Source organism: Chiloscyllium plagiosum, unplaced genomic scaffold, assembly GCF_037043375.1.
Source record: "Chiloscyllium plagiosum isolate Xiang-an unplaced genomic scaffold, Cpla_swu_hap1 HiC_scaffold_46, whole genome shotgun sequence".
Taxonomy (NCBI): Eukaryota; Metazoa; Chordata; class Chondrichthyes; order Orectolobiformes; family Hemiscylliidae; genus Chiloscyllium; species Chiloscyllium plagiosum.
This window is the reverse complement of record NW_028270184.1, coordinates 27,116,144-27,130,324: the sequence shown is the minus strand read 5'-3', so window position 1 is coordinate 27,130,324 and position 14,181 is coordinate 27,116,144.

The window sequence follows — 14,181 nt, the reverse complement described above, 5'->3', positions numbered from 1 at the left end:
TCTTTCCCTGGTCATGGTATCATAATCACATCTTTGAAACTTGTTCTGTGCCAGTCCTCTGAACGCCTTTGTTTGTCCCTCTCAGCTGATCGTGCGGTCAGTAACACGGGCAAGAGCCCAAATATTATTGTATCGGACCAGGCATCTAACTTGTAGCTGACGGGCTTCTCACTGACTCTTCTTATTGAAACGTTGCTGGGGATGGTTTGATAGAGGTTGTGCCCATCTCAGACAATCACGGGGCAATGAGGACTTTGTAACTCAATTCTGGACAGAGCAGGGAGGCTGTACCAACTGGGTCTGCAACATGAAGAAGTGAAGCAGAGGCGCAGAGAGGCGAAGCTCTGAAACAATGGAATGAGAGCGTGTCGGGACAGGGATCTGCTCTATCTACTTGTGTCTTAAATGGACACACACTCTCACTCTCCTCCTTACACACACTCACATTTACACTCTCTTGCACACACACACACGCACACATATTTAAACATTTGTTGTGAAAGAGCATTTGAAAATTTGTATTTGCAGATAGATTATATTTTGTTCAAAATCATAAAATATATAAATATCAGATAATGTGACATTTTATACATTCCTACGTCGGAACCAAAACGAGTCTGACACCAGTTGAAGACACAGACAGACTCAAAACCAGTCCTCACGCCTAAAAAACATTGTCTAATCAGAGGCGTCCCCTCCTTTACATCGATAATATATTAAGTTATCTCCCAGCAGTGATTGGGCATAAAGTTGAGATTTGCTTATTGATGTATCAAGACCAACACCTCCATTCTCACTGAGTAAAGATGTAAGAGCCATCTTAAATGTATTGAATCCATGTGCATATGTTGCATGACCCTTTGATCTTTTCCTCAGAAATTATCTTTCTCTGGTCTTATTTTTCACGAACACCTGAGGAAGGAGCAGCGCTCCAAAAGCTAGTGTTTTCAAAACACTCCCTTTCGACTATAACCTAGTGTCATGTGATTTTTTGGCATTATACAAGCCAATCCAACACGAGTACATCCATAGCATGGCATTCATTGGTTAGCCAATCATCTCCCCAAGCAAATAATAATTTTTTACAAAGCCGGCAGACGCTTGTATTGCATGGTCATTTTTGTGGGCTACCTTAAGCCAATGCCATCTGGATATCCAGTTGCAATATATAGATAGGATGCCCTTCATTCACTTTGTTTGACACATTTATACATACACTCCGACGAACAATTCAAACTCGATTTGTCCTTCTTAAAATCATTTTGATTGTGATGGATTTTACTTGAACTTTGACAATCCCCTATTATTAATCTCTTAATAACAGGTTTCAACAATAGCTTCAATTCCGATAGATTGTGCATGCTTTATATTCCCTCGAAGAGCTGGTTATTCTAAGTTCTTCAACTTCTATAACCTCTGCGTTCCCAATTCATTTCCTGTGTAACAGACACAAAATATTCAAAGATCTACTCCGATCGCTGTGTATTGGTATGACTGGCTGAGTGGATTCATTTGTGACCTGGTTTACTTCAATGTACTCCGGGTTTTCCGACTTTATAGTCTCGATGACCTGAATGTCCTGTTCCTGTTCCTGACCAAGCCGCTCAAGATCTGAATGTTCTCCTCGTGACACTATGGGGACGTTTGGGGACTTACAGAATCTTACTGCCATGGTGCAACATTTCAAGAGGCTCAAGTGACTTCTCAAATACTTCCACAACAGGCTGGAGATCCTGAACAGTCTCCTCCTTCATCGCTGAAATGAGTTTGAGAAAGTGACTGTTTTGCTCCCGTTCTAATTCAACAGAAATGCGATTGAATTACCTCCTTATGTTTACGTAAAAACAAACTCAAAAGGCTTCACGTCTTTCTGCTGTTCTTGTGCAACACACTCAATGGGCGAAATCGCCTTGCCTTCAGCTAACAATTTCACCTCACTTTGTGGCTTCTTTCAGTTCTTGTCTTGCATCATTGAGAAGGCTGAATGGTCTCATTGTTCTGTTGTGTAACACGATACAAGTGCTGCCTGGTCTATTATGGGTCCTATATTGTAGTGTGGATGGGCTAATTGGCTCCTATCTGAAACAGTGTATGAGGATACAAGAATTGAACAGCCTCCTCCCTATCTGTTACAATAGGGTTGAAGAAGTTTCTCTTGCTGTTCCTATGTTCCAGGCTCGATATCTGAATTGGACTCCTCAATTTGCTGTGCAATTGCCTTCTATTGGTGAGCTTTAAAACAAAATCTTGTAAATTTTAACAGATATTGCATCAACTTGCCCATCCCTCTCTCATCCGTTAACATGGCGTGTGGCTTAGTTGGTTAAAGTGCCATCTCGTTAAACACAGATATCCGGGGTTTAAAACCTTAGGTGTGCCGACACCTCACATGGATCAGTTCTTGCTTAAACTCCTCACAACCCTATCTTGTTGTTCCATCAGGATGTTGATCCCACTTGGCGATGTTGAAGGTGACAGATATTGACTGAACGTGATTCCCGTGTTTAAAGGAAACAGTGCTCCCTCTGGGTTTTCTCCCAGACAGAGAATTTCGTGTTAAGTGTTAAATGATGGCTCACTGGTTTTATCACTTCCCTGTGCAGCGAAATATGTAGCAATACCCTCAATAGCTGGTTGCAAATCTCTCTCATGGATTCAGTTCAACGTGGTAGCGTGGCTGAGTTGGCTAAGGTGCTGGATTTAGGCGTTGGTGTCAAGGTAGGTGTGGGTTTGTATCCCATTGCTACCATTTATTCTGTTAAGTTGCATCTTGTTGCAGGTGAGTTCTGTTCAAGTTGAACGCAACAAAATATAACCTGATTCGTGCAAATGGATCTATGATGCGTGACAGCACAGAAGCGTCTGAATGTCAGCAGCCACACTGTGTTTCTCTGGTGTAGTGGTTGTCACATTCAATTCAGAGAGGAAAGTTTTTCGTTCCGATACTGGGCAGAAACAAAGCTTTCCTGAAGCCTCATTGTGCAGGAGCGTTCCTTCGTCCACGCAGGGTAGCTCAGTGGTTAGCTCTACTGCCTCGCAATGTCAAAGACCTGAGTTCAATTCCAGTCAGGGGTCGCTGTCTGAGTGGTGTTTGCAAATTCTCGCCTTGCCTGCGTGGGTTTCTGCAAGTCATTCCACCTTCCCCACACCGTCCCAAGATGACCAGCTCTTGTGGATTGGTCAAGCTAAGTTGTTTGCAATATCCGGGGACGTGCAGGCTGGGTGCAGTAACGATGGACAATGTAGAGTGATGGAGATTTTTTAGGGTGTGAGTGTGCACGGAATTGCCTGTGGAGGATTAGTGTGAAGTAGGTGTGTCAAATATCCTGCTTCTAAACTATAATGATTCTATGAAGAACAGCGTTGTTTCAGAAATACTCTGAGGGAATAATCTCTGAGTTAATTCAAATGTCCTTTCTTCAGTGAGGCAGTTAAATCTGTACAAACTGCTCAAATTGTGACTTCACTACGATCCTGTGCTGCAGGAGCAATATTTTGCCAGCCTACTGAAAGGTTCCCAGCAGACAGGTTAGAACAATAGCAGCTCGCTGGGGGAACACACAACGTTATATTCCATCTGCAGAATTGCTATTGCTTATCGAATTACTGACTCTCCACGTCCTGCTGACAACTCCGTTTCCTGGTTATTGTAGCGTCTCTGATGTATTTAACTAGAACGCATTTCTTCCATTTATCAAAATCATTGGGAAAGTTTGGATGTGGACCCAGCACTGATCACTGCGTCACTGTAGTTGTGAATGTGCGTTAAACTCATAGAGAGTAAATTGTCCATTTAATCGTGTCTTGCGATTCTGTAACTAACCCTCCTATGTAGCAGCTTTGAAAGTCTAAATGTTTCTTTACATTCCCTATGTGACAGACATGAGGGGTTAAATAATCTGCTCGAATTGCTGAGTAACAGCCTCGAATGGCTGAATGGCATTATTCTGTTGCTGTTTAAAATTCTTGGTTTGGCTGAATGGTCTGCTTCAGTGTAGGTGTAGTTGTGAGTGGTGCCGAACGTTTTGAAACCAACGTTTTGAAACAGCCCACCTCTGACTTTATTATGGAGACAAGGACACTGATTTTGCAGCTGGTAGCCCACAGTGCCTCATGAATGCCGAGTGTCCAGTTGCTCGGTCCTTTGGAGGTATGTCCAACTTGGCAAGATAACAGAGTAGGCGGTATCTTCAATATGAGGCTGAGAAATTCACAGCGCCAGGTCTATGTGTTGGCTGCTCCTACAGATATTGTTTTGGTCAGATCAATTTGTGAAAAGTAGTTTGGTGAGAATGTTTTCCTCTTGTTGGCTCATCCATCAGTTCCCACACTCTGGCTGCTATGTGTTTAAGTCCTTGCTCTACTCAATCATTGGTGATATTTTGGAGACACTCTTGGTGATCAACATTGAAGTCCCAGACCCACAGTACGCTCTGTGTCATTGCCACACTCAGCGCTTCTTCTGATTTATTTTAAACATCAACAGTGACATATTGGTCAACAAAAGCTGGTGTGGAGGACAATGGATGTCCATCCTCAGGATATTTCCGAGAACTGCTACCATGAGATTTCTCGAGTTCTGGAATCAATTTTCAGCAAATCCAAGATAACTGAGACTCTGAATGCAGACCACGGTACACCCAGTGGTGGGTCTGCCCTATCAGTGGTACAGCTTCTGCCCAGGGATCGTGATGGAGATTCATGAAACACTGCCTATCAGTATTGATTCTGTGAGTATGAGAATTTCATCCTTTTTACTGATTGGTCATTATGAGGAATAAAGGGAACAATGAAGCAGGGACTATTGGGTTAAAAAGCTGAACGAAAGGTCGTATATCAAAATTTGTGTTGTGTCCTTAAAATAGATCAAGGAATTCACTTCATACTTTGAGGGGAAATTCATATGATTTAATGGAATTAGCGAGACCTGATTGCAGGATTACTGTTATTGGAAACTGAACATCGAAAACATTTCATATTTTGGAGTATTATACAAACAACTTAAAGGAGGTGGGGGAGATCTCGGAATAAGGGATGGCGTCTGCATGATTGTAAAAAATGATTTTTCATCAAATGATCGAGATATTGTCTTCACCGTTTAGCTTTTGTAGCAATGTGCCTGTTGAGTTTTGGGAGAGATTCCCACCGTGAAGGTGAGTGAGTCTCAGTAAACTGAATAGGCAGAAAGGCGTTTGTGATGTGGATCTTCATGACACTATTACCTTCTGGATCTGAAATTCCACAGAATTCCACAGCTGGCATTCCCTTGAACACTTTGTAACAGACATTCTTTGGAAGATTCTATCACTGACATTGTCCAGAACATTTTATACCCGACGTTCCGCGGAACATTCTGCAACTTACATACACCAGAACATTATATTACCGACATTCTACAGAGCATTCTGCAACCGACATTTTCTGAAAAAATCGATAAATGATTTTCCCAGAACATTCAATAACTGACATTCTCTGGAAAACTCTATCACCAACATTTTCCAAAACATCCTGTAACTGACATTCCCAGGAATACTCTTTCACTGACAGTATTTATGAACGTCAGTGATTTGAACAAAAGAACAGATCCCGAGGGGAGATATCCTTTTGCAAATGAAAGCAGGTACAGTTCGGGCATTTAAAGAGGTTAATACATTTTCCCTGCGTGTACATATCTACACGACAGAGAATCGATCACAATTTAGTCTAAAAGACAGAAATGTCCAATGTGCGGTTGTCTTTAATGAACTGGGTGAGAATCCTTCAGATGGCAAATTTGTCCCCCTCCGTAATTAAACTCTCGAGTGATCAGGTATGTGGGAATGTTCGAGAAAGCATCTTTTTTATATGAATGTGTCTCCGTGTGCTTGGGGAGTGAAGGTTTCTTGCGGTTAATGACACAATTTTGTCATTAAGTCAGAACTTCCAATTTGTTGTTTCAGGTCCATTTATTTTAATAAATTTCTGAACGCAGTGATATTTTCGAAAATGTCACTGGGTCATCAAACAAACGGATAATTTGTCTCCAGGCTGATGTATAATTTGTTTGTTTTCCATCCTCACAGTTAACATAGTGACGATCTATGTCCTCCTTGCTAAAGATTGTGGATTGTCTCCGTGTGTCAACCGTTACCTGGGTGCCATGGCAGTGGAAGATCTACTGGTCATTATTCTTGACTTGATATTGAGACACATTCCTGTTGTTTATTATGAACAGTTTTATTTCATGTATTACATCCCCGTGTGTAATATCCACGCTGTCCTGCTTTATGCAGCCATTGACTGTTCTGTTTGGTTCACTGTCAGTTTCACCTTTGATCGATTTATAGCTATCTGTTGCCAGAAGCTGAAAACTAAATATTGCAGTGAAAAAACGGCGGCTGTGGTACTCGGAACAGTGACTGTACTGAGCTGTTTGAAGAACATTTTCTGGTATTTTATGTTCACAGCTAAGTATTGGCTGGAGAACGCCCCCTGGTTTTGTGATGTAATAAAAGATGTCCGTTACTCCCGAGTCTGGATCGCAATCGAGTTCCTCCACCACATTGTAACCCCGGCTATCCCATTTCTTCTGATATTGCTGCTCAATGTTTTCACCGTCAGACACATTTTGGTGACCAGCAGAGCCCGCAGGCGACTCCGAACTCACAATAATGCTAACGCTCATTGTGATTCCGAAATGAGAAATCGGCAAAAATCTGTCATTTTACTGTTTGTGATCTCGGCCAATTTCATCCTGTTGTGGTCAACGTTAATGGTGTATTCCATATGGTATCGGATGGATCATATTGGGTTTAAGTCTATATTTCTACATACCTTTGTGCAGGAATTGGGCTTCATACTGCAGCTCCTCAGTTGCTGCACAAACACCGTGATTTATGCTGTCACCCAGAAAAAATTCAGAAAGCAGCTAAAGACTGTATTGAAATACCCCTTTGTCCAAATTCAAAAATAAGTTAGATTCAAAAATAATCAATGCATTAAGGCCTTTCTCGATTGAGTTCATTGTTTCAGCAATGAAACAGCCCGTCACTGTGGTAACCGATTGGGGATCGCGCTGTTTTGTGAAATCTTAACCCACAGGGAGTTATAGAGTCACATTTCAAAGCTTCTCACAACTCAGGGGTCAGTGCTAAAAGCAGCATCCCAGTATCTGTATTGATCACCTTCAATTTATAAACAATAAACTTGTTAAATGGAAAGTTCCAAGTAGCAGAGTGAACGACATTGTTATTTCTGCTTGTATTGAAGAAGCTGAGCTGGAGAGAGACTGACTCACCCCCAGGTCCTGGAATTTAGGGAATGAAAGGGTACTGGGTCCGAACTCAGGTAATAGATTTAAGTCACTCTATCCTTACTTTATCTCTGGCTCACTCAGTTCGATCTGGCCTTCGGCAGAATTTAACACACTCGCTTTGTTGCTTTCTATCCATATCTCCTTCCAACGCTCACACTGCCCCTATGTCTTTCTGTCTGTCTCTCTATCTTCTATTTCCGTTAACATACTCAATTTCACTGTCTCCTTCGCCATTCTCGTTCACCGTCTCTCTCGGATTTGCACTCTCTATCTCCCAATATCACTCTTTTCAACCCCCCTTCTTCGAAAACTCCCACACCTTCCATTGCAATGAAACAGAGACAGAGATTGATGGCGCTCTGGATCATTGGTCGTTGATAGTGCAACAAACGGTGTGTTTTAGAGGATCAGTCCGTTGCTTGGGTAAAAGTCTGGGGATGGGGACAAATGCCAATTACAGGGGATACAGTGGGTGTGAGGACACTGAACGTTACTTGGGGGTAAATGTCTGGATGGCACCATAGGCTGTGGCCAGGGTAAAACATTGGGGTTGGGACAATAGGGCATTGTGTGGGGATGAGATCGAAGGTCATTTATAGCGGATTCACTAAGGACGGGTTTACAGGCCCGTTTTCAGGGTAGTGAGTGTGGGAGGAAGTGAGCTTGACGGAGGCGCAGTGAGCAGGTTGGTGCGTGTGATGGTGGAGTAGTAGTGTTGGAAGTGAGAGTAGCGTTGGGTGAGTGAGAGGCCGAGTGGGTAAGACGATAAAGATGTGTGCAGTAGAGTTAGCACGAAGTGGCAGCGTTTGTGGGAAAGTGAGCCTGAGGGTGGAAGAGTGTCCAAGGAGAGAGACTGTGCTGTAGTTTGTGGAAGAGTCAGCATGATGTTGGGAGAGTGAGCTAGACAGTGGCAGAGAGTGTTGGGGATGAGCATCACAGTGAGGGATTGTGCAGAGGAGTGAGCGTGATGGTGAGAAGTGAGCGGGGAGTGTGTGTGATCTTAGGGAAATGAGAGGGGAGTGATTGCAACAGTGTTGGAGTGTGCGGGGAAGTGAGCATGATGATGGGGGATTGAGTGGGTGCATTTGCATGATGGTGAGGATGTGAAGGGAGAATGAGTGTAACGGTGTGGGAGAAAGTGCGGAAGTGTGCTGAATGTGGGTGATTATGCGGGACAGTGAGCATAATGGTGGGAAATTGAGCGGTGGTGTGAGATTCGCAGAGCAGTGAGTGTGATGGTGGAGGATTGACAGTGGAAGTATGTCTATATTTGTGGGAGTGAGGGGAGAACTGAGTATGATAGAGGGAGAGTGTGCGAGTTCGTTCGCAAAATGGTGAGGGATTGTGCACTGGAATGATGAGACGGAGGGTAGTCTGCGGATGAGTGAGAGTGATGGTGATGTACTGTACAAAGAATGTTGGTGTAATGGTGGGTGAGTGTGCAGTGGTGTGGGCGTGACAGTGGGAGTCTGTGCAGGTTAGTAAGTCGACAGTGGGGGAGTGAGACAGTGACATTCAGCGAAAGTGCAAGGGAGTGAGCATCAAGGTGGGTGACTGTGCGGGGAGTGATTCTGACGGTCTGGGAGTGAAGAAAGGAGTAAATACGGCAGTGCTGACAGCAGGATGGTAGAAGTATGTGCGAGTGAGTGAGCGAGATGGTGGAGGATTGCTTAGGACAGTCAGCATGATGATAGAGTGTGCCATGATGTGAGCTTGACGGTGGAGGAGTGTGCGGGGAGTGTGCACGACACTGTAGTAGAGTGTGGAGTGAGAATGACGACGGGAGAGTGTACATGGGAGTGCATTTGATGGAATGGGAGCGTGTGAGGCAGTTGCCATGTCATTGAGGTGTTTTTCGTGGAGTGAGGATGATAGTGGGGGCTGGTGCAGGGGAGTGTGGGCAACAGTGGGGGACTCTGTGAGGAAGTTTGTGTGACTGTTGAATTGTGTGCGTGGAGTGAGCGTGCCAGTGAGTTAGTTTGCGGAGAGAGTCGGTATGGTGATAATGGAGCCGGCATGTAGTGAGATTGACGCCGGGGGAGTGAGCAGCGAGTGGGTATGAGGGTGTGCAAGTGTACAGGGGAGTAATCCTGATGGGCGGTTGTGTGCACGGAGGGTGAGCATGACGATGGCGAAGAGTGCAGCAGCATGAGCTTGACAGTGGGGTGAGTGAAGGGCAATGAGTGTGAATGAGAGTGTGTGTGCAGATGTGTGAGTTTCTGGGGGGGTATATCAAGAGAGGGTGAGTGTGACGGTAGGGGAGTGTGATGCTAGTGGCATGACGGAGGGGTAGTATGAGGGGAAGTCAGCGGGACATTGGGGGAATGTGCGGTGATTGAGAATGATGGTAGTGGTGTGTATGGATGTGAAAAACAGTGTGAAAGTGTGCAGGGAAGTGAACCTGATTTTGGAGATGTTTGTGTGGGAGTAATGGTGATATTAGGGCCGTGGGCCAGAGAGTGAGTGTGATGGAGGAGAGTGTGCAGGGGAGTGTGCGTGACAGTGCGGGAGTAAGGCTGTTGGGAGGGGAGCATGAGGGGTATTTGGATTGATGGTGTGAAAGTGAATGGGCGAATGAGTGTACTGGGGAAAGTGAGCAGAGTAGATTGCGTGAAGGTGAGTGAGGGTTCCAGAGAATAAGCATGATGGTGGAGTAATTAGTGGAGGAGTGTGCATGATCGAGGGGGAGTGAGCGGGGCAGTGACCATGACTGTTGGAGTCGGAGCAGGGGAGTGTGTGTGGTGTTAGTGGAGTAACTGGGGGAGTGTATATATTCATGGGGTACTTAGCGAAGGAGTGAGCATGACTATGGAAGAGTGCGCTGAGCAGTAATCATGGAGGTCGGGGAGTCAGTGATGGAGTGAGAGTGACGGTGACAGGTGCAGAGACAGTGAGTGTGAGGGTCAGGACGTGTGCGGGGGAGTGAGCGTGATGGAGTGACAGTGTGTGCAGAAGTGAGTGTGATGGTGGGGTAGTGTTCGGGAGAGTGACTGTGAGAGTTGGTGAGTGTTCAGTTAAATTAACGAGACCGTGGGAGAGCGAATGTGGGAGTGAACGTGACGGTGAATGAATGTGCGGTACAGTATGGATGGTGGTGTGATAAGGGAGTCAGAAAGACGTTAAGGGTGTTTGCAAGTGAGTGGGTTTGTTGGTATGCTAGTGTGTGGAGAAGTGAGTGTGATGGTTCGAGAGTGTGCAGGTTAGTTAGCATGAAGTGGGCGTTAGTGCTGGGGAGTGAGCATGACCGTGTTGTCCTGTGCATGGCAATAGAGTGTCGGTGTCTTCCTGTGCATGGAGTGAAGCTTACAGTAGGGGATTGTGTTGGGGAAAGAGGATCAGGTTGTTGGAGTTTATAGCAAGCGTGCATGACAATGTGAAAGTGTGCACAGGAGTGACTGTGGTGGTGGTGGGCTGTGCAGCAGATGTGCCGTGAAATTCTGTTGAGTGCGGGTGAGTGAGTGTGATGGTTGGGGATGTGCATGAAGAGTGAGTATGATGGTGGGTCATTGTGTGGGAAAGTGTGCATGAAAGAGAGAGAGCATGCGGGGAAGTGAGCATGAGGGTGCTTGTTTGGGTGAGTAAGTGTGACATAAGTTCGGTTATCAGTGGAGCGAAAGTGGCAGTGGGGAAGTGTGTGCAGGTCTGAGCTTCACAGTGGCTGAGAACACAGTGAAGTGAGGGTGCTGGTGGAGATGTGTGTGGAGGAATGAGCATGATAGTGGGGTAGAGTGCTGGGAACAAAGTGCAAAAGTGGGGAATGTGCAGAGATAGTCAATGTGATCGTGGTGGAGTGTGTGTGGGAGTGACAGTGAAAATAGAGGAGTGTATTGTGGCTATGCATGATGGTGTCGAAGTGTGCAGGAGAGTAAGCCGGATAGTGCTGGAATGTACAACGGAGTTAATGTGAGAAGATTGGAATGGACAGGGGATTGAATGTGGGAGAGAATGTGGCATTACGGACGTGTGCAGGCGAGTGAGCAAAACTGGATGACATAGTGTTGGGGAATGAACGTGACGGTGGTGAAGAGTGCAGGGAAGTAAGTGTGATGGTGTCACAGTATGCGGACGAGTGAGTGTGATAGTGGCAGATTATGTGGTGGATTGAGACTTTAGATGTGAGAATGTACAGGGGATTGAGTTCGATGGGATGGCAGTTTGTGGCTGAGTGAGTGTGATAGATCATAGAACAAAACAGCACAGGAGTGTTTATTTGGCTGTCGATGCTTCTCCAAAATGTGACACTAATCTGAAGCCTATCCAAATGACAGTCTTCCATGTTTGTCCAATGACTCCTTAAATGCCCTTACATTTGGCGTTTCCACTATTGTTGCAGGCAGGCTGTTTCTCGTCCCTACTATTCTCTGTAAAAAACGACATTCCTCTGATATCTATGCTCCGTCTATCACCCCTCAGTTTAACGCTATGTACACTTGTGCTAGTTACCACCATCTGAGGAAAAAGGTTCTCACTGCCCACCCTATTTAACTCTCTGATTATCGTATATGTCTCAGTTAAGCCACCTCGCATCTTTCTTTACTCTAATGAATGCAGGGTCAAGACCCTCAAGTCCCTCAGTTCTTCCTCGTATGACTTTCCCTCCATACCAGGCAATATCTGAGTAAATGTGCTCCGAACGTTTCCCAAAGCTTCCACACCCTTCCCATAATGCGGTGACCAGATACTACAACTGTAGCTTCACCAGAGTTTTGTGCAGCTGCCGCATGACCTCAGGCTGCAATCCCTCTTCTAATAAAAGGTAACACACCAGAGGCATCTTAACAAAGTTAGCAACCTGGGTAAAAACTTTCAGGGATCTCTGTACATGGATACCGATATCTCTACTCATCTGCACGACCAAGAATCAGACCATTAGCCCTGTGTTTTGCTTTCTTGTAACTCCTTACAAAGTGAATCACCTCACACTTTTCAGAATTAAACTCCTTTTACCACCTCTCAGCCCACCTCGGCGGTTTATCTCTGTCCCTCTGTGACTTACAACATCCTTCAGCACTATCCACAACTCTGCCGACCTCAGTGTCATCCGCAATTTTACTCACTCATCCTTCTCCACCCTCATCCAGGTTATGTATAAAAAAGACAAACAGCAGTGGGCCCAAAACAGATCCTTGCGGTACATCATTCAATACTAAATCTTCAGGATGAAAAATTCCCATCAACCACCACAATCTATCTTCTGTCAGCTATCCAATTTCTGATTTTAACCGCTGAGTCATCCTCAATCCGATAACTCAGAATTTTGTGCAACAGCCTACAGTGGGGAGCATTATCAAACGCCTTACTGAAATCCATATGCAACTCAGAAATCGCTTTCCCTCATCCAGCTGTTTGCTCACCTTCTCAAAGATCTGCACAAGGTTTGTGAGGCACAAACTACCCTTCACAAAGCAGTGTTAACTATCACTAATCATTCTTATTTCTTGGTTGATGATTTTAATCCTATATCTGGTAACCTGCTCCGACACATTATCCAGAACCGAAGTAAGGCTCACTGGTCTACAATTACCAGGGTTGACTCTACTCCCTTTTATCGAACAAGGGATCAACATTTGCTATCCTCCACTCATCTGGCACTATTTCTGAAGACAATGACGACATAACTAACAAAGCCAACCGCTCTACAATCCGCTCCCTCGGTTCCCAGACAATCCCAGGTAAATCCCATTCCGCCAGGGGACTTACCAACTTTCACACTTTCTTGAATTGCTAAGACCTCCTCCTTGTGATCCTTAATCTCATTTGGTCTAGTAGCCGGTATCCCAGAATTTTACATGACACGATCGTCTTTCTTCCAATGGGAATACTGACAAAAAATATTCTTTGATGCGATGGCTATGTGTGAGGGATTGTGCATATTGGTTCTAGAGCGACTTTGACAATGAGTAATGTGCAGCCGCGTGTGCGTGGTGGTGGGGGAGTGTGCGGTCGAGTTAGATTGACAGTGTGCGAGTCTGTGCGGGAGGGATATGGCGGCGAGACAATGTGCAGGAGCTGAGTGTGACGATGGGGAAGTAAGTGAGGAGTGAGTGTGATGCTGGGGCAGTGTGCAGGGGAGTTAGTGCGTTGCTGTGCGTGTGTCTGGGAGAGTGTGCGTGACTGTGTGCAGTTATACGCAGAGTAGAGAGGACGATAGTGGGTGATTATAAAGGGCAAAGAGCATATTTTTTTGGGAGTGTGTGTGGGACTGTGCGTAACGGCGTGGAAGTTGAGGGGCATTGATCTTGATGGTAGGGGTGTGTGTGGCAGTTTGAGTATGACGGTACCAGAGTGTATGGCACAGATAGCATGATTTTGGGAGAATGTGTCGGCCAGTGAGCGGAATGCTGGCGGAGAGGGCAGAAGAATGAGCATGACGGTGGGCATCTGTGCGGTGGAGTGACCAGGGTAGTATGGGTGTTGGCGTGAAGTCAGTGAGCTTGTGAGGGAGTGAGTTAGGAGTGTGCACTATCATTGATGAGTGAGCGGGGAAATGAACCTGGCATCTAGGTCTCTTTGTGGAGTGAGCATAATGATGGGGGAGTAGGCAGGCATGTATGTGTGATGGTGGACGAGTGACCAGTGCAGTGTGCATGAGTGATGGAGAGATTTGGGCAGTAAGCGCGATTGGTGGGGGGTGTCGAAGCAAGTGAGTGTGACGTTGGGGGTGTGCGAGGACGGGTGAGCGTGATGGTGTGCAAATGTGCAGGGAAGTGAACTGGGTTGTGGGGGGATGTATGGAGGAGTGATTGTGATAGAAGAGTAATGAGCGGGGAGTGAGCAGGTTAGTACGGGTGTTGGCGTGAAGTCAGTGATATTGAGAGAGAGTGACTTAGGAGTGTGCACTATCATTTATGAGTGAGCAGGGAAGTAAACCTGGCAGTGTGTGATGG